This window comes from Pogoniulus pusillus, chromosome 19, assembly GCF_015220805.1.
Source record: "Pogoniulus pusillus isolate bPogPus1 chromosome 19, bPogPus1.pri, whole genome shotgun sequence".
NCBI lineage: Eukaryota > Metazoa > Chordata > Aves > Piciformes > Lybiidae > Pogoniulus > Pogoniulus pusillus.
In genome coordinates, this window is record NC_087282.1 from 21610430 (window position 1) to 21627122 (window position 16693).

Below are 16693 nucleotides of genomic sequence, written 5' to 3' on the forward strand. Positions count from 1 at the left end.
TCGGGCACTCCCTAGGGCAACTTCAGCATACAGTTTAAATATCTCCACTACTGACTTTCACATAGGCACCTTGTAAGTACAACAGGTCACTGGTATGGTCACAATATCTAATTTAAGTAATCATAATGAATCCTACCATTTAAATTAACCAGCTGGACTAACTTGTACTATCCCCAGGTATAAGAGATCCATAACTCTGTTGAAAATCAGGTGTGAACATATTACTGCTGAATTGTTAGCTAACAGATGACTCTTCAGCTGGAAACAACTTCTTATAAGGAAAGCACACTGAGAGTGAACACTTTGCCCTGAATTTAAGATGTCCTTGGAACATCATCCAGTATCTCACTATCCTATAACCAAGATGAAATGAGACCCACTATTAACTTTCATAAATATATTGCTATATTTGAGGAAATTAACATTTTAAAATATGAACTGATCCACTTTTTTTTCTGCCTCTGTCATAGAGCAAAGCTTGATTTTAGATTTGGTCAGAAAGGAATTGTGTTGCTACTGGGAACCATTTTCAAGTCTTTTCCTCTTGAAAAATGACATGACAGTGAGAGAGCAGCGACATGGTAAAAATAAATAAATGCAATAAAAATACAAAATGGATAAAGATATATATTATAACACTTCATTTTTTCATCTATGAAGGAATTCTTGACATTTTTACCTGGCAATAAATAAACAGAGGATTATAGAATCATAGAATCAATCAGGTTGGAAGAGACCTCCAAGATCATCCAGTCCAACCTAGCACCCAGCCCTATCCAGTCAACTAGACCATGGCACTAAGTGCCTCATCCAGGCTTTTCTTGAACACCTCCAGGGACGGTGACTCCACCACCTCCCTGGGCAGCCCATTCCAATGCCAATCACTCTCTCTGGCAAGAACTTCCTCCTAACATCCAGCCTATACCTCCCCCAGCTCAACTTGAGAATGTGTCCTCTTGTTCTACTGCTGGTTGCCTGGGAGAAGAGACCAACCCCCACCTGGCTACAGCCTCCCTTCAGCTAGTTGTAGACAGCCAAGAGTTCACCCCTGAGCCTCCTCTTCTGCAGGCTGCACACCCCCAGCTCCCTCAGCCTCTCCTCATAGGGTTTGTGTTCCAGGCCTTTCACCAGCTTTGTTGCCCTTCTCTGGACACATTCCAGCACCTCAACATCCCTCTTCTTTTTAACTGGATTTCTACACACAAAGATAACCTACAACATACAGCCTTAGATTTCACACAGCAGTGTATTCTTAGCAAAGTGCCATCACTTAAAGTCAAATACATGATTTAGAGACTTAACACTTTTTAAAGCATTTATGAAAGAACACAAATGAAAAGACTCCACATCTTCTGTTCTGCACAAATGAAAGACTTCACAGCACAGCAGAGCAGTGTTAAAAGCAACACAAGGGCACTGCTGGAGCTATAAGCAGTAATAAGATGTGCAGTATAACCATCACGTTGACAAATTGTTTACATACAGCAGAAAGGGAAGCTGACAGAAAAATCCTTTAATAGCCCTAGTTGCTCTTCTTAATCAGCTCTCCTTTGGTTTTGATCATGTTCAAACATCTATTCCTGGCAGAAGGGGTTGTCATATAAAAGAAGTTTGCCATAACAAAAACCTAATTAGTTGTCTTTAGTTTTTAATTGTCAATTTGCCCCTCAGATCTCCAGGATCTGGTATTACTCTTAACTTCAGAATAGTTTTTAACACACATTCTCAAATTACTTCCCCCCCCCCCCTATTAAATTCAAGAGCATTTTAGTTCACTTTTTCTTTTCAATGCTACTAACCTTCCTAGCTGGCCATTCATACCTCAGTAATGGGCAACTGCCAGGTAGGATATGTTTTTGCTAACTTTTACATATTAATCTTTTCTTCAGTAATTGAAATGTCTTACAAAATTACAAGTGTTATATTTTAATACCACTTGCAGAAAATATTGATTTAAACATTGTTTCATGCTGAAGATATTTTCTGTGACAGCCTGCAGATGTAACGAGAAAGAAAGCTCTTCAGTGAGAAGATTAATTGCACATACTGATTGTGTTCTACCTCTCTAAAAATCACCATGTAAGCTCTTTCAGAAGTCATGCCTTTTATCATTTCCTTTTGTTCACTATTCTGCAAGAATATAGTGACCTCACTTATGTAAAAATGCAAGCTTCTGTGGCATTTATGAGCCAAGTTTCAAAGCACTGAAGGCCACTTATCAGCTAGGTCAGATAGATTCAATGCCATGCAACCAATTTGTAACACATTACACCACAAAATTACAGGACACAGGACACAACCCCATGTGTCCTGCACTGGTTTGTATCCTTACAGGAAAGGTTTTTTTTCTCTTCACCTGTACAATTTGTCATAGGCTGTAGGTCTCTCAGATTTCAAATTCAGTGGATACCACCAAGTCTGAAGATGAAAAATAGACAACACTCTTTCTCCCTATCTCAGACTCGATGGTAATTACAAAGACTTTTCCATCCCAGAATCCTCATGATGAAGGCCAACCTTCAAGCATTTGGAATTCAGATGATGTGGATTATTAATTTAGCATAAAGTACTCAGGCTGTTTGAATTCAGTGTTAAACACTTTGGAATGACCCCAGGAATGCACTAGCAGGCAATAAGTGAAAGAAAGTTACTGTGATGTAGGAGCAGTTCTGGAAAAGGAAACCATAACACACTCAGAGCTTCAACAAGCTGGAACTGCTGAGAGATCATGAGAATCACTTCCAGCTAGATTACAGGCTTCAGAAGAGGAATGAGGTGGCTGCTTCGCTGTTGTTACATCTCCACCTACTATGAATTAATTCAATAACACAGCAGAGGCTAAGAAAATTGCAGGTTTCAATTTCTATGACCTGCAGCTAATATCTGTGACAGTTGCATCATTTCTTCTTGCAGTGGTTATAAGATTTTAAGCAGCACATTGCCCACTAGGAAACATTGCTTTATGAGCTCCAAGACATTATAAACCAGGGCTGCTCTCTGTCATTCTTACTTGCAGACCTCAAGTGCCTTGCTTTCCTTAAACTCTTTTAACCTAGATGTTCTGCAAGCTATATATGAACATCTGAGTTTACAAGTGCAGAACTGTAGCTTGAGGATTTGTGGTGTATTTACCTTATCACAAGATTATACTGCCAAGTGAGTCAGTAGTCTCAATACAAGCTATTGAAGGAGAACAACCAATCCAAGTAGTGTTTTTCACCCACTGAAAATTAGCATTCATCAACAAAAATAGAAGATGTGTTTAGCCTGCCCAAAACTATCTTCATGCACACCTACACCAGATGAGTTCCCTTTCTTTATCCTGACAATCAACTCTATTACATGCAACGAATGCTGTAGTAAGCCAGAAAGGTCTGGCTCCAGACTCACCCCCACAGCTGTTGGTCATTGCTATCTTTAAGAGTGTGTCCATTATGAAATTGAAAACTTAATGCCAATGTACGTAGCAATACTGGCGCTGGCTTTAAATAAGCTATCTTTGCTGCAGACAGGAGTGTTGCTATGGCAGCATGAGAGTCAAAGCAGGCCACAAAGCCAGCCTAAGTTCAGGGATCTGGTGTCCGCAACACTTCTTTGTTGCCATGGCAGCGCTGTCAGAAGTGCTAGCTAATTTCAGCAAGTTATAATCTGTCTCTACGCACCTTTTAAACTGCTCTTTAAGCTGATTCTGAGACTGGGAGTTCAAATCCTAGGAAATAGTTCTGCCTGCTATGCCCTGCTCTTCCTCAGTGTTGGGAAACAAAGTGGCATGCTCTCTCAAAAGCTAAACAAAGATACTCCATGCAACTACCACACTTAACATGATTAGCGCATGTCTTAATAGAAGCACGACACAACCATATGCCACCTAAGATTTGGAATCTGCCACCTAGTTCAGCACAATATCAAAGCATCCAGACTGATGTCAAGCAGGTAAGCTTTGTAGTTTTTCAGGCTGTAGGCGACTGGAAAAAAAAGGGAAGGAATAAGAAGAATGTCAATGTTCTTCTCCACTAGAAGATGATGCTAATATCCTCCAGATAAGATTCAGATGTATTACAAGATATAAGAGCATCAAATTCAGCTAATCTTTCCCCAGATTTTACTTCTCGCATTTTTGTAGCACTCCTGTCACTATTAGTAGGAACAGTAACCCCAGAATGTGCTGAGTGACTTTGTTTTTTTCAACGAGATAGGAATAAGGTTTTCTTTGATACCTTCTAGCAAAGTTTAGGATGCAACACACTGTGCCTATAAAGTCCTGTATCTCTGTAGGGAGTTAAACAATGGCTCTGCTGCTAGAAAAATCTTCATGAATAATGAGAGTCTCAGTCTTTCTGATTGATGAGATGTGAGTTTCAGATTAAATTACTTTCCTTAATTACCCAAAATTACTGCACTAAAAATAGTTTGCAACCAAAACTTTTATCTTCTTGTCTGCTTTTTCCTTCCTCTCCCTAAAGGTTCACACTTCTACCTCTGGAAACAACCATTCCTAATCTAAATGTTTACGAAACATTACTTGCTTTAAAGAATGTGCAGATGTTTTTAAACATTTCCTTTTTATGAATATCAAGTTAACAATATGTAAAATGCATGAGTTCTTTGAATTGCCTATGATGTAGGGAATGCAAGCTCCTCAAGTTTTTTTTTTTCCTTCTTGCTAAAGTTTGGTCAAAAATTCTGCATGACAAATCACTGCAGAACTGCCACTTCCATTTCTAAATCAAAATGCAGTGTAGAGAGAAAGTCAAGTTAACTCTTTTAAAGGACAGCTGATGTCCTTTGAAACAATTTTAATTTAAAAGTATTTGCTGTTCATGTCACAAATGAACTTGTTTCAAATAATTATGCTTCCTTCCTTGCTTAGGTATCATGACTATAACTGAGCTAGACATTTCCTGCTTAAGAAGCATGAAATATCTTTGTAGGACACTCACTTGTACAGATCATAATGCACTTAGCTGTAATATAGCATACAGTAGCTTCTGGAATCACGGTCTCCTATGAAAAGGAAAATCTCATATTTATCCCAGAATCCCTGTTTGCATTCTTTTATAATCTTTACAAACCATCTTTCGGATGCCTCATTTACTTGATCATATACTATGGAAGAATTTAATTTCTGTGTCTTTGGTGGGAGAAGAAAACAGACTGAAGATCAAAATCAAGAAAATGGATTCACTGGTGTCCACATTTATAATCTATAACCTTAGACCACTAAAACAAATGCAGCCTGAAAACCCACAACAGTTTATCCTTCTCACTAAACAATCTGAGATTTGTTTCTCTTCACCAACAGTGCTAGGTAGAAAATTGACTTAGAGGAAGTGTTATTTGATCATAGAATCACCCAGGTTGGAAGAGATTTCAAAGATCATCCAGTCCAACCTAGCACCCAGCCCTAGCCAGTCAACCAGACCATGGCACTAAGTGCCTCATCCAGGCTTTTCTTGAACGCCTCCAGGGACGATGACTCCACCACCTCCCTGGGCAGCCCATTCCAATGCCAATCACACTCTCTGTGAAGAACTTCCTCCTAACATCCAGCCTAGATCTCCCTGAGCACAACTTGAGACTGGGTCCCCTTGTTCTGTTGCTGGTTGCCTGACAGAAGAGACCAACCTCTACAACCTCCCTTCAGGTAGTTGTAGACAGCCAAGAGTTCACCCCTGAGCCTCCTCTTCTCCAGGCTAAGCAACCCCAGCTTCCTCAGCCTCTCATCACAGGGCTGTGCTCCAGGCCCCTCACCAACTTCATCATCCTTCTCTGGTCACATTCCAACACCTCAACATCTCTCTTAAATTGAGGAACTCAAAACTGGACACAGGACTCAAGGTGTGGCATGACCAGTGCCGAGTACAGGGCAAGAATAGCCTCCCTTGTCCTACTGGCCACACTAGAGGGCAGAGCACCCATGCACTTTTACTTACCTCAAAATCATCACAGAAAAATAGGCCAGTACTTAAAAACAAAGGATATAAAGGTGAGCATACTTCAGGTTTGAGGTAGAAAAATTTAGAGGATAGTTCAAGGGTCTGAAAATAAGGAGATTCATATCTTAATTCTTACTTCGCTACTGCTTGAAAAGTAGTAAGAGAAGGCTCACTCTTCATGTTTCTCTAATTTCCTGCAGGTAATTCTATCCACTTCCAGAGCTACATCAAGACATTGACTTCTTTAACAAGCCTTAGGCTATCCAGTAATAAAAACTGTTGCATTAAAACAAGGTTTCATTATTACAAATTTCCTAGAATGCCAACTGAGAACTCTCTGTGTCTTACACAAATGAAGAAATATTGGAGTTCATATGACTACTACTAACCTAAGTGGATGCAATGCACACACACTGAATGTCATAAAGACCAATCTCTGAATGTGTCCTGCTCTGAAGAAGAAAGTCTTATACTGATGGCAGCAGGACAGGCTAGAAAAAAAGAGGCAATGCCAGAGCAAATGCAAAGGTAAACTGAAACTCAGCAGCAACATTTCACTGCATAAATGTAACCACTGTTAAAAAAATAAGTTCCCTTCATTATTTCAAATATTTGAAATATGAGCTCATAACCTACAGGTACACCAAAGAGAATTAAATTAGCATAATACTATATGCAGGCTCAGAACTACAAAGACATATTCTGTTTCAGAACTGACATTGTTAATCAGATTGAGTCAGAATTTCTACCCTGGATTGCTGATTTCACTTTCATTTGGCCAAGTAACAATACCAGGCATAAGAAAAAAGAAACACAGCTCTCCTGCTGCCTCGGATCACATGGATAGAAAAGTACTAGCCTACAGACATATGATGCTTCCCTCCTTCCTCATTTACTACTGGTAATCCTTACATTAATTACTAAAAGAAAGTAGGTGATAATGGTCTTGTCCTTTTGCAAAGTTAGTTAATTGATCTTTTGAGGTCCCTTCAAGCCCTGAACATTCTCTGATTCTGTGAATTCTTAAGAGCTGTCAGTTCTCTGCCAGAGAACTAACGCTGTTCAATGATTTTTCTTTTCAGTTCAGTCTCTTGTAACTGCACTTTCTGAAGTTAACAGCATGTTTTTGCAGAGAGTGTCTGCTTCTAGTAGTGACAACACTCAGTGCTTATAATTAGTACTAAGGATTGGTATGCAAACCAAGGTCTCTGCTAAGTCTAGTGCACCACACCGGGGCTACAGAGTAAAAGGCTACACCTTTAAGGTGACCATAAACTGACCAACAAGACATTCCACCCCATTCCATTCCATTCCATTCCATTCCATTCCGTTCTGTTCCTCTCCCATCATATTCCGTATAAAGCTGAGGGATCACTGTTGTGGTCAGCCTGAACAGGCCAAAATAGGCTTATACATATCCTGGCTTGCCCAGACATGGTTTTCTGCTCTCCCTCCTTCTGTTGTGGGGAGAAGCAACTGCAGGAAAGTGGCTCCCTCAGCCTCTCTTCACAGCTTCCCTCACCAGCTTCATCACCCTTCTCTGGACACGTTCCAACACCTCAACATCTCTCTTAAATTGAGGAACTCAAAACTGGACACAGGACTCAAGGTGTGGCATGACCAGTGCCGAGTACAGGGCAAGAACAGCCTCCCTTGTCCTACTGGCCACACTAGAGGGCAGAGCACCCATGCACTTTTACTTACCTCAAAATCATCACAGAAAAATAGGCCAGTACTTAAAGGATATAAAGGTGAGCATACTTCAGGTTTGAGGTAGAAAAATTTAGAGGATAGTTCAAGGGTCTGAAAATAAGGAGATTCATATCTTAATTCTTACTTTGCTACTGCTTGAAAAGTAGTAAGAGAAGGCTCACTCTTCACGTTTCTCTAATTTCCTGCAGGTAATTCTATCCACTTCCAGAGCTACATCAAGACATTGACTTCCTTAACAAGTCTTAGGCTATCCATCTGGCTGCAACCTCCCTTCAGGTAGTTATAGACAGCAATATGTAATTGCCACCAAAGGGTTTGGATTTGATACTGGTTTTGTGACTATTTGTATATTGAAGGTTTTATAAAGTCCATCTTTTGAGCAAGGATAGAAGAAAAAAGAAATGTTGAGTACTGTACTAACCTCTGTTTCTGATTCACCATCAAACTGTTGGTAAAGGGTGCTTCACATTATACAGTCTGGCTTCCTGGTAAGCATGGTTCTCTGCTCTTCTCAGCAGGGGTGGTCAAGTCTGGCATGCATTTAATCCTAAGGCATCTGAGAATCTTTCTCATCTCTTCAGTATAAAACCAGTTCTGGTGAGAATGAAATATAACAGAAATATAGGCATTCCTTATCCTCTCCTCCAGAGTCCATCTATTGCAATCCTAGCGGTGGCCAAGAGATTTCATTAAAATGAGATCTCCATGACTACCTTTCTGTATTTGTCATTCACAAATGCCCTGCCAGAGGCTGTATATAAACCAAGGAAGTCTAAAAATGTAAATAACATCTAATATAAATACATGATAACAAGACAATGTCAACAATTATCATATCCTCACCTTGTATAAGGATCATGATTGTGCTGTTTTTCAGTGAACATCACCCACCACGTGGAAAATAAGATGGAGCTTATTAAATTAAACTGAGTATTTTCCTCATGCTGGCATGTGAGAGGTCCTACTTTAGTGTGACTTTTCTAGTTTGCACTTATTATCTAACTATATATTGTCTGCACAAAGGATGGGCTTTTCCTCTTTAGAAATGATAAGGATAGAGGAGAAAGCCTATAAATCAATGAGATACAACACTTATCTCATTCTGGTCATGTATGGATTAAATAAGACTGCTAGAACAAAGACTGTCTCATTTTCAAGGTCTTTTCTTACAGTATATCCAAGCAAATGTGAATTAGATTTCCCCAAAGTATAGCTGAAAAACAGAGATATGCTTTTTCTCACTCTTTCCTTTATTCATCCAAAGGGTACCTGGATTTTATTAACAGAGTATTCAAGATAATCCAATAAAAAGTAAACACCATTATTTTTCTAGTTTCACTCATTGTTGCAAGGTTTGTTATGCATATTCTGTTGTATGTAATTTTTGTTAAGAGATGGAACAATTTGAGACTGTGTCCCCTTATTCTGTTGCTGCTTGCCTGGGAGAAGAGACCAACCCCACCTGGCTACAGCCTCCCTTCAGGTAGTTGTAGACAGCAAGGAGGTCTCCCCTGAGCTTCCTCTTCTCCAGGCTGCACACCCCCAGCTCCCTCAGCCTCTCCTCACAGGGCTGTGTTCCAGGCCCCTCACCAGCTTTGTGGCCCTCCTCTGCACATGTGAACTCTTTTCTTGTTTGGGGACCCAGAAAAAAAAATGGGAAAAAAAGGCAGTTTAAGGTAAACTGAAAGCGCCACAAATGTCAATATGCTTCATATCAGGACACTGGTAAAGTCACTTTGTCAGGAAAATAGGAGGGGGAAATGTATCTAAAACTATGAGTGGGTTTGGTTGGTTTTTTTTTCCCTATTCATATCTGTTGTTAAGCATTGTGTAAATGCTTTCACCAACACTCACAAAAATGAGGAAGACAGATGTAAGAAATTATACTTCGCAGTATAGCTGCTTCTGCCCTAGAAGGAATTGCTAACATTGAAGGATGTTGATGTTGATTCTCATTAACTACCAGACATAAAATGCAAAAATACATAAATATAAAAGTGGATTTAAGTTTTGAAGGGAGGGAATCAATGTAATGAGACATTCAGAATTACAGGGCACATTGTGACTAGTGCAATGTTGTGAAGTACAAACCTGTAATGTAAATTCAGATGAACGGGGATCAAGTCTGTTTACAAAGAGCTTAGCAAAGTGATCTCTGTATATGAAGAAACTCCTAGGGGCTCTCATGACACAAACAATCATTTGTAGGTGATGGAAAGCAGCAGCCATAGATAGCATGCCCTTCTACATGCACCAGCACAAACTGATACAGATGATGTTAGGCAAACAATAGATTCATGCCCAGCAGCAGTGAAGTTTGTCTGTTTTCTGTACAGACTCATTATTCTATTGCTGGCAGGACCAGCTCAGGAACCAGAGAGTGGTTCACAGCGACACAGTCCATTCCTGTGCTCCCTACTGCTGTGTCACTGAGATTGGCATCAGTCTGTTCCTCTCTGCCAGCCAGATGTGGGAGTTTACTAAATCTTGAAGATGAAGTTTTAAGAATAACTTGAGGTGTATCATCAGGAATCCTATGACTCCTTCCCGAAGGACAAAACCAAGTTAAATGAGAATCTTTGACTTCAAAAACAATTATTTCTAGAGAACAAAGAGATGCATTTAGATGTATAACAGTGACTATTTAGGGTAGTTAAAAAGCTATCTGTATTGAATCAGTTCATGGATGAATTTTGCTCTTTCACATTTTCATGTGATAATCCCCATGGCTTAAAGCTACTGTGCAGAAAAATGTCGATTCCAGCCGCTTTTACCTTTTTTTGATGTTAGGTGATTATTCTAGTTCTTCATAAGATGGCATGTAGCCTGCACATTTCTTTTCTTTCACCAGAAAACATCACAATGCTCACCACCAATGCCTTTCCCTTGCATAAGTGTCTTTCTAGCATGCAGTCTCCCTCTTATGTTCAATTTGTGCACAAGTCAAAAGCTGTCTTTGTATAAAGAACTCCACAGGTGCAGACTCATTTAAAAGAAAGCAAGATAGCTAATTATGACCAATACTACAATTTATTACCTCAAACACAAACCTCCAAACCATTGTGGAAGAACTGATGTCCCAAATTTTCATTAGATACTGCACTTGTTGACTATCTTTGTTATAATGGTTTGAGATAAATAAATGCTCATGCAGGGAAATCAAAATATATCTAATAGTTTTGACAAAACACATAGCTTGTGGATATATTCTTATTTCAAGAGAAGACTGGATGAGGCACTTGGTGGCATGGTCTAGTTGACTGCATAGGGCTGGGTGATAGGTTCAAGAGACTGTAGATCATAGAATCAACCAGCTTGGAAGAGACCTCCAAGATCATGCAATCCAACCTATCATGACGTGGGCTTCATGACATGGTTTAGTGGTTGTGGTAGCTGGGTTACAGTGCTAGTTTAGAATAGAATAGAATCAACCGGGTTGGAAGAGACCTCCAAGATCATCCAGTCCAACCTATCATGACGTGGTGCTTCATGACATGGTTTAGTGGTCGTGGTAGCTGGGTGATCGTGCTAGTTTAGAATAGAATAGAACAGAATCAACCAGGTTGGAAGAGACCTCATCTTGGAGGTCTCTTCCAACCTGGTTGATTCTATGATTCTATGTCATAAAAGCAATTAAAAGACTTTTATATATATAAAAATTCAACCAGCCAACCAAAACCCCTATGAATGAATAAAATAATAATTATAAATAAAATAACTTCCTCAAAAAATGGTTGCATTTTCAGCAGTAACAGCTCTGGCTTAATTTCCCCCCTCTGGGGCAGGTTCTCAAGTGGTATAAAATGTATTCACCAGCTTCCAGACAGCAATAATAACCATTAGGCAAATGAATATCAGCCCTGATGAAAGGCTGTTCATTTCTCTCTGCCATCTATTTCTCCATCATTTATTCGTGTGGCAATTGTCATATCACCCTGCTCAGCTGCAACTTCATCTTTCCATTTTATTGCATATGCCTTGCAAATGTCTTTTCTGCCAACATCTTTTATTCATATCAGCTGTAAAATAAAGATTTAAAAGGTGTCTATAGTGGTTCCCAGAGTTGATCATATTATTACATTAGGCTCCTGTATGCTTTCTTAGAACAAGATGCATTTCTAGAGAAGTGAAGGCAACTTTTTATGAATAGCAATAGCATGACCTGTTTGGGTTTGGTTTAGAGATCTCATATTTCAAAACAGGTTTTTTGTATAGTCTGCACCATTAGCAAGTGCTATCTCAAAGTTCAATGCATCGCCAACACAAGAAGATGATCTTTTCAATTATAGGTGTGTCAACAAATCTTTTGTCAAACCATGAAACAAAGTTTGTACTGCAGGACAGTTCACTTTTTTTTTTTCCTAAATTCATGTTTGTTCATGCTACCAATCTCATTTACATTAATACCTGGGAAAGCCCAAGTGCAATTGGCTCTCATTGTAATAGAATCATAGAATCAACCAGGTTGGAAGAGACCTCCAAGATCATCCAGTCCAACCTAGCACCCAGCCCTAGCCAGTCAACTAGACCATGGCACTAAGTGCCTCATCCAGGCTTTGCTTGAACACCTCCAGGGACGGTGCCTCCACCACCTCCCTGGGCAGCCCATTCCAATGCCAATCACTCTCTCTGGCAAGAACTTCCTCCTAACATCCAGCCTGTACTTCCCCTGGCACAACTTGAGACTGCGTCTCCTCGTTCTATTGCTGGTTGCCTGGGAGAAGAGGCCACCCCCCACCTGGCTACAACCTCCCTTCAGGTAGTTGTAGACAGCAATGAGGTCACCCCTGAGCCTCCTCTTCTCTAGGCTAAACAACCCCAGCTCCCTCAGCCTCTCCTCATAGGGTTTGTGTTCCAGGCCTTTCACCAGCTTTGTCGCCCTTCTCTGGACACCTTCCAGCACCTCAACATCTCTCTTGAATTGAGGGGCCCAGAACTGGACACAGTACTCAAGGTGTGGCCTGAGCAGTGCTGAGTACAGGGGAAGAATAACCTCCCTTGTCCTACTGGCCACACTGTTCCTGATGCAGGCCAGGATAGGTGTTATAGATAGCAAGAGATGCACAACTCCATTATTGTACTATTAGACTTTTTCAAGTAGAAAATAAAGGAAAAGCAGTATGTTATTTCTGGCTCATCTGTTCAGTTGATACCTGCTTAACATCTCTTATATCCCCACCCTTTGGCAGCTAAATGCTTTTGAGAAAATATAACATCACTAACTAAACATATGCAAGTAGAAGTTCTTCCAGGGAGGTCACATCCAGCTGGTTCTGGAATATGTCCAGAGAGGGAGACTCCACAGCCTCTCTAGGCAGCCTCTTGCAGTGCTCTGTCACCCTCACAGGATAAAAAACGATTGCTCAGGTTCACATGGAATCTTAGAATCATAGAACATCAGGGGCTAGAAGGGACATTGAAAGATATGATCCAGCCCCCCAGTCAGAGCAGGATCACCTAGAGCAGATCACACATGAACACAGTCCTCTAACGTCAAGGCAAACCCCTCACATATTATCCTAGCAACAAGCTCAACATTATCCAATCTTCAAAGAATAGAAGAGAAAAAAAAACATTTCCAATTTTAATCTATGCTGAAAAGTATATACAAAGTATATATATGAAATGGACCAATAAAGAGCATCTGAATGCTGTAAGAAAATTACCTGATGATTCATTCTCTGCTCCTCTCAGATCCAGTAAAACAGTTCCTTAAATAAACAGGCAGACAATATTGCCCATTTTTATCAGTGAAAGATAGGAGTCAAAAAGATTCTTGGACAAAGTTTGCTTCCAGTTAAAACAATTTAAATCCAGAGCAACTTAACTGTTATCTACAGAGCTGTTCAAATTTACACAGGTGTCACTAAGAAGAATTTGGTTACGTGTTCCACATACATTGATTTAGTTTCTCTCTGCAAAGCACAATATAGATAACTACACGTATTTCAGAGACACTGGTGTATTGTTCTACATGGCAATCCCATCTAACCTGATATAAAGTAATTAAACATGGTCTAGCATGTTGCTGCAAAATTGATTTCCACTTTCTTGTGGAGAGACATGCATTTATATATAGAGATAGACATGCATTCATATATAAAGATGAATCTTCCTTTCTAGAAATGGATCATTTCCAGATTAATGGGTAAATTACTGTTCCTGGGAAACAAATACAGCTGGACCTACTTCTGCAGCCATTTACATATTCACAAATTAGGATGAAATGCTCTCATCTGTCTCTTTTAAATAGACCATTTTTGTGGTAAATTGTATAAAATAACAATGTTTAATACTCCTAAGCATATCTAAGCAAGACCTGCACTCCTATTGCTAATTTTTGGACCAACTTTGGAAACACTTTTCCCACCAAACCCTGTTTCAGAGGGCTGAGAGAGAGAGAGAGGAGGCAAACCCTATATGAATATTTGCCATGATGGATGAAATGTCAAGCAACTAACCTTAAGGTCAGAGTCAGCTCTCAAACATCACTTTAACATACTGTTTCCTCTGCCCATTGGTCATGAAAAGAAAAGAGGAAGAATTATAAAGAACAAATTTTGTTGTCACTTCAGTGGGCAAAGTAGCTTACAAAGTTTCTGTGTGGTGTTGTGAACCTCAGCTTTACTTACAACTGTGTTAAAAAAATAATGAATCAAACCACCTCCAACCTTGGTGATACTGTGATACTGTGTGATACCTTATGATGAGATGTTATATTTTTAACAAACAGTGTCAAGCAGGCTACATAAATTTATTTCTCTGACTCTCTATAATATGAACTCCTTCAATTTTCTTCCAAGAAGCATACAGACTAGGACCTTTAAAGAAAAAGCTGACATTTTCACATAATCACAGAGCGGGAAAGCGACAATAAACCAGATATAGCAAAAATTACAACAGTATGTTGAAGTGATGTTTGAGAGCTGACTCTGACCTTAAGTTAACTGCTTGACATTTCATCCATCATGGCAAATATTCATATAGGGTTTGCCTCCTCTCTCTCTCACTTAGCCCTCTGAAACAGGGTTTGGTGGGAAAAGTGGTTCCAAAGTTGGTCTAAAAAATAGCAACAGGAGTGCAGGTTGTGAGAAATATATATTTGATCCGATCGATTCGTGGCAGGAGGCCCAGGACAGGGAGGAAAGGGGGGGTTTGAATGGAGCTGCACTCCTCCTTGCACAACCATCACAGAAGCATACACTTGGCTTAAGATAACAGCAATAAATAATTAGAAGCTAGAAAGCTTGGTGGAGGAGTGAGGCAGGTGGAAGAGACAGCCTTTGGCATGAGCAAACAGAGGACTAGTTTGGAGTTCACGGAGCGGACACTTGAGGAAGACCCCTTACTTCATCCCTGAAGACCACCAGAGGGACCACCAAGTAAAAAGAGACATGCGTGGAAGAGACACCTCCCATTCTTAGAACTGATAAGCAAAATCCAACCTTTTCTTAGAATTAGTAATGAATATGTAATAGAATAGGATATAAAAAGAGAACACTGAAAACAAAAGGTGTGCGATAGGGCAGAGCAGAGCCTCCCCACGCACCCAGGCCTGTACATTGCTTGATTCCTGCAACTCTATTAAAGCCTTAACTTGCATGAACGCAAGTTTATGCCTGTTATTTATGACAAGGTCTTGCTTAGGAGTATTAAACATTGTTATTTTATACAATTTACCACAAATAAAGATGGTCTATTTAAAAGAGGCAGTAAAATCTGATTTTCATCAACTAGAAAACCCAACTCCTCTTTTTAAAATCTCCTTTTTCTCCTACTGCTTAGGTTTGCTATGAAGTACCATGGAAATTGAGCATTCTGGTGTGGTATTTGTAAGGTTCAGTGTTATGAAGGGGGTAGTTGAAATCTGAGTTTGGGGTGAAACGCAATGAGGCCGATTCAAAAGTTATTAACTAATTTATTAATATACACAAAATAATTCCCCCAAACTCATTTCCAACTCTCCACACGAGTTCTTGGATGCAGTTAGCAGAACTGTGCTACAGAATGTCTCTGTGCAATGGAATTTTGAAAGGGTTTAGAAACGTCTTTGAGAGAGAGTCTGGAGGCTTCCTTCACCGCTTGTGAGGTTAATTAGACTCCTTTAGCAGCTCGAATAAGGAATTCAGAATACTCACTGGTCCTAACGGCTGTGGCCCAAAACACACACAGGAAAGTATTCAACAGAAGTCCTGTGGTGAACTCCACCTGGGCTGTGATGTGGAATCGGCTGCTGGCTGAGGCGGCTGAGGTGGCTGTGGCTGAGGTGGCTGAGGCTGAGGTGGCTGAGGCTGAGGTGGCTGAGGCGGCTGTGGCAGCTGAGGCAGCGGGCCAGCGAGCAGCAGGTGAGCGAGGAAGGGGAGAGCAGGCAAGCCTCTTATTCACCTGTTCACCCCCTTTTATAGGGCAATGGCCGAGGCTAATGGTCTCCTTGGCCACACAACCACCCAATCACCTCTGGCAATCACCCAAACAGACCCAAAGCTGGCAGAACCCACAGGCTGTTCTCCTCCAAACATGGGGGGCGCACAGGCCTGGCACGCGGCAGGGGCGTGGGCCTTAGGAAACCCCTCTCAGGCGACCGGATTAAACCGGACTGGGTCGCCTGGGTTCCTTTGTCCTGTCTTCCCGCCTCTGCCTGCAATGCAGACAGGCAGGTAAATATGTCTGGACAAGACATTTTGTGCCCTTTAGGACTCTTCACCACATCCAGCTACAGATGTAACAGGAACAAACCCCTGACAACTACAGGGGAGCTATGAACTTTGCTGTGTTTCTCTACGACGTGAGTTTTATGGAATAAAAAACTGGGGATCATTAAGCAATGAACCTACTCTTCCTATCCCATCCTTCCTATTCTTTCCAGCCCTAAGTGAGAAAATGAGTCATAGAATCATAGAATCATAGAATCAACCAGGTTGGAAGAGACCTCCAAGATCATCCAGTCCAACCTAGCACCCAGCCCTAGCCAGTCAACTAGACCATGGCACCAAGTGCCTCATCCAGGCTTTGCTTGAAGACCCCCAGGGACGGTGCCTCCACCA

At 40.7% G+C, this 16693-nt stretch overlaps 1 long non-coding RNA gene across 2 annotated transcripts in view; it reads right to left on the reverse strand.

Annotated features, from left to right (window-relative positions):
• LOC135183710 (uncharacterized) overlaps positions 1-15920 on the reverse strand; it is a 69829-nt gene extending 53909 nt beyond the window's left edge. For both annotated transcript variants that reach the window (XR_010305676.1, XR_010305675.1), the window contains exons 1-2: positions 15788-15920; positions 8071-8243 (exon numbers count right to left, since the gene is read on the reverse strand). This is a non-coding gene — a long non-coding RNA (uncharacterized LOC135183710). The remainder of the gene's footprint in view (positions 1-8070; positions 8244-15787) is intronic.
• Positions 15921-16693: the final 773 nt, after the last annotated feature.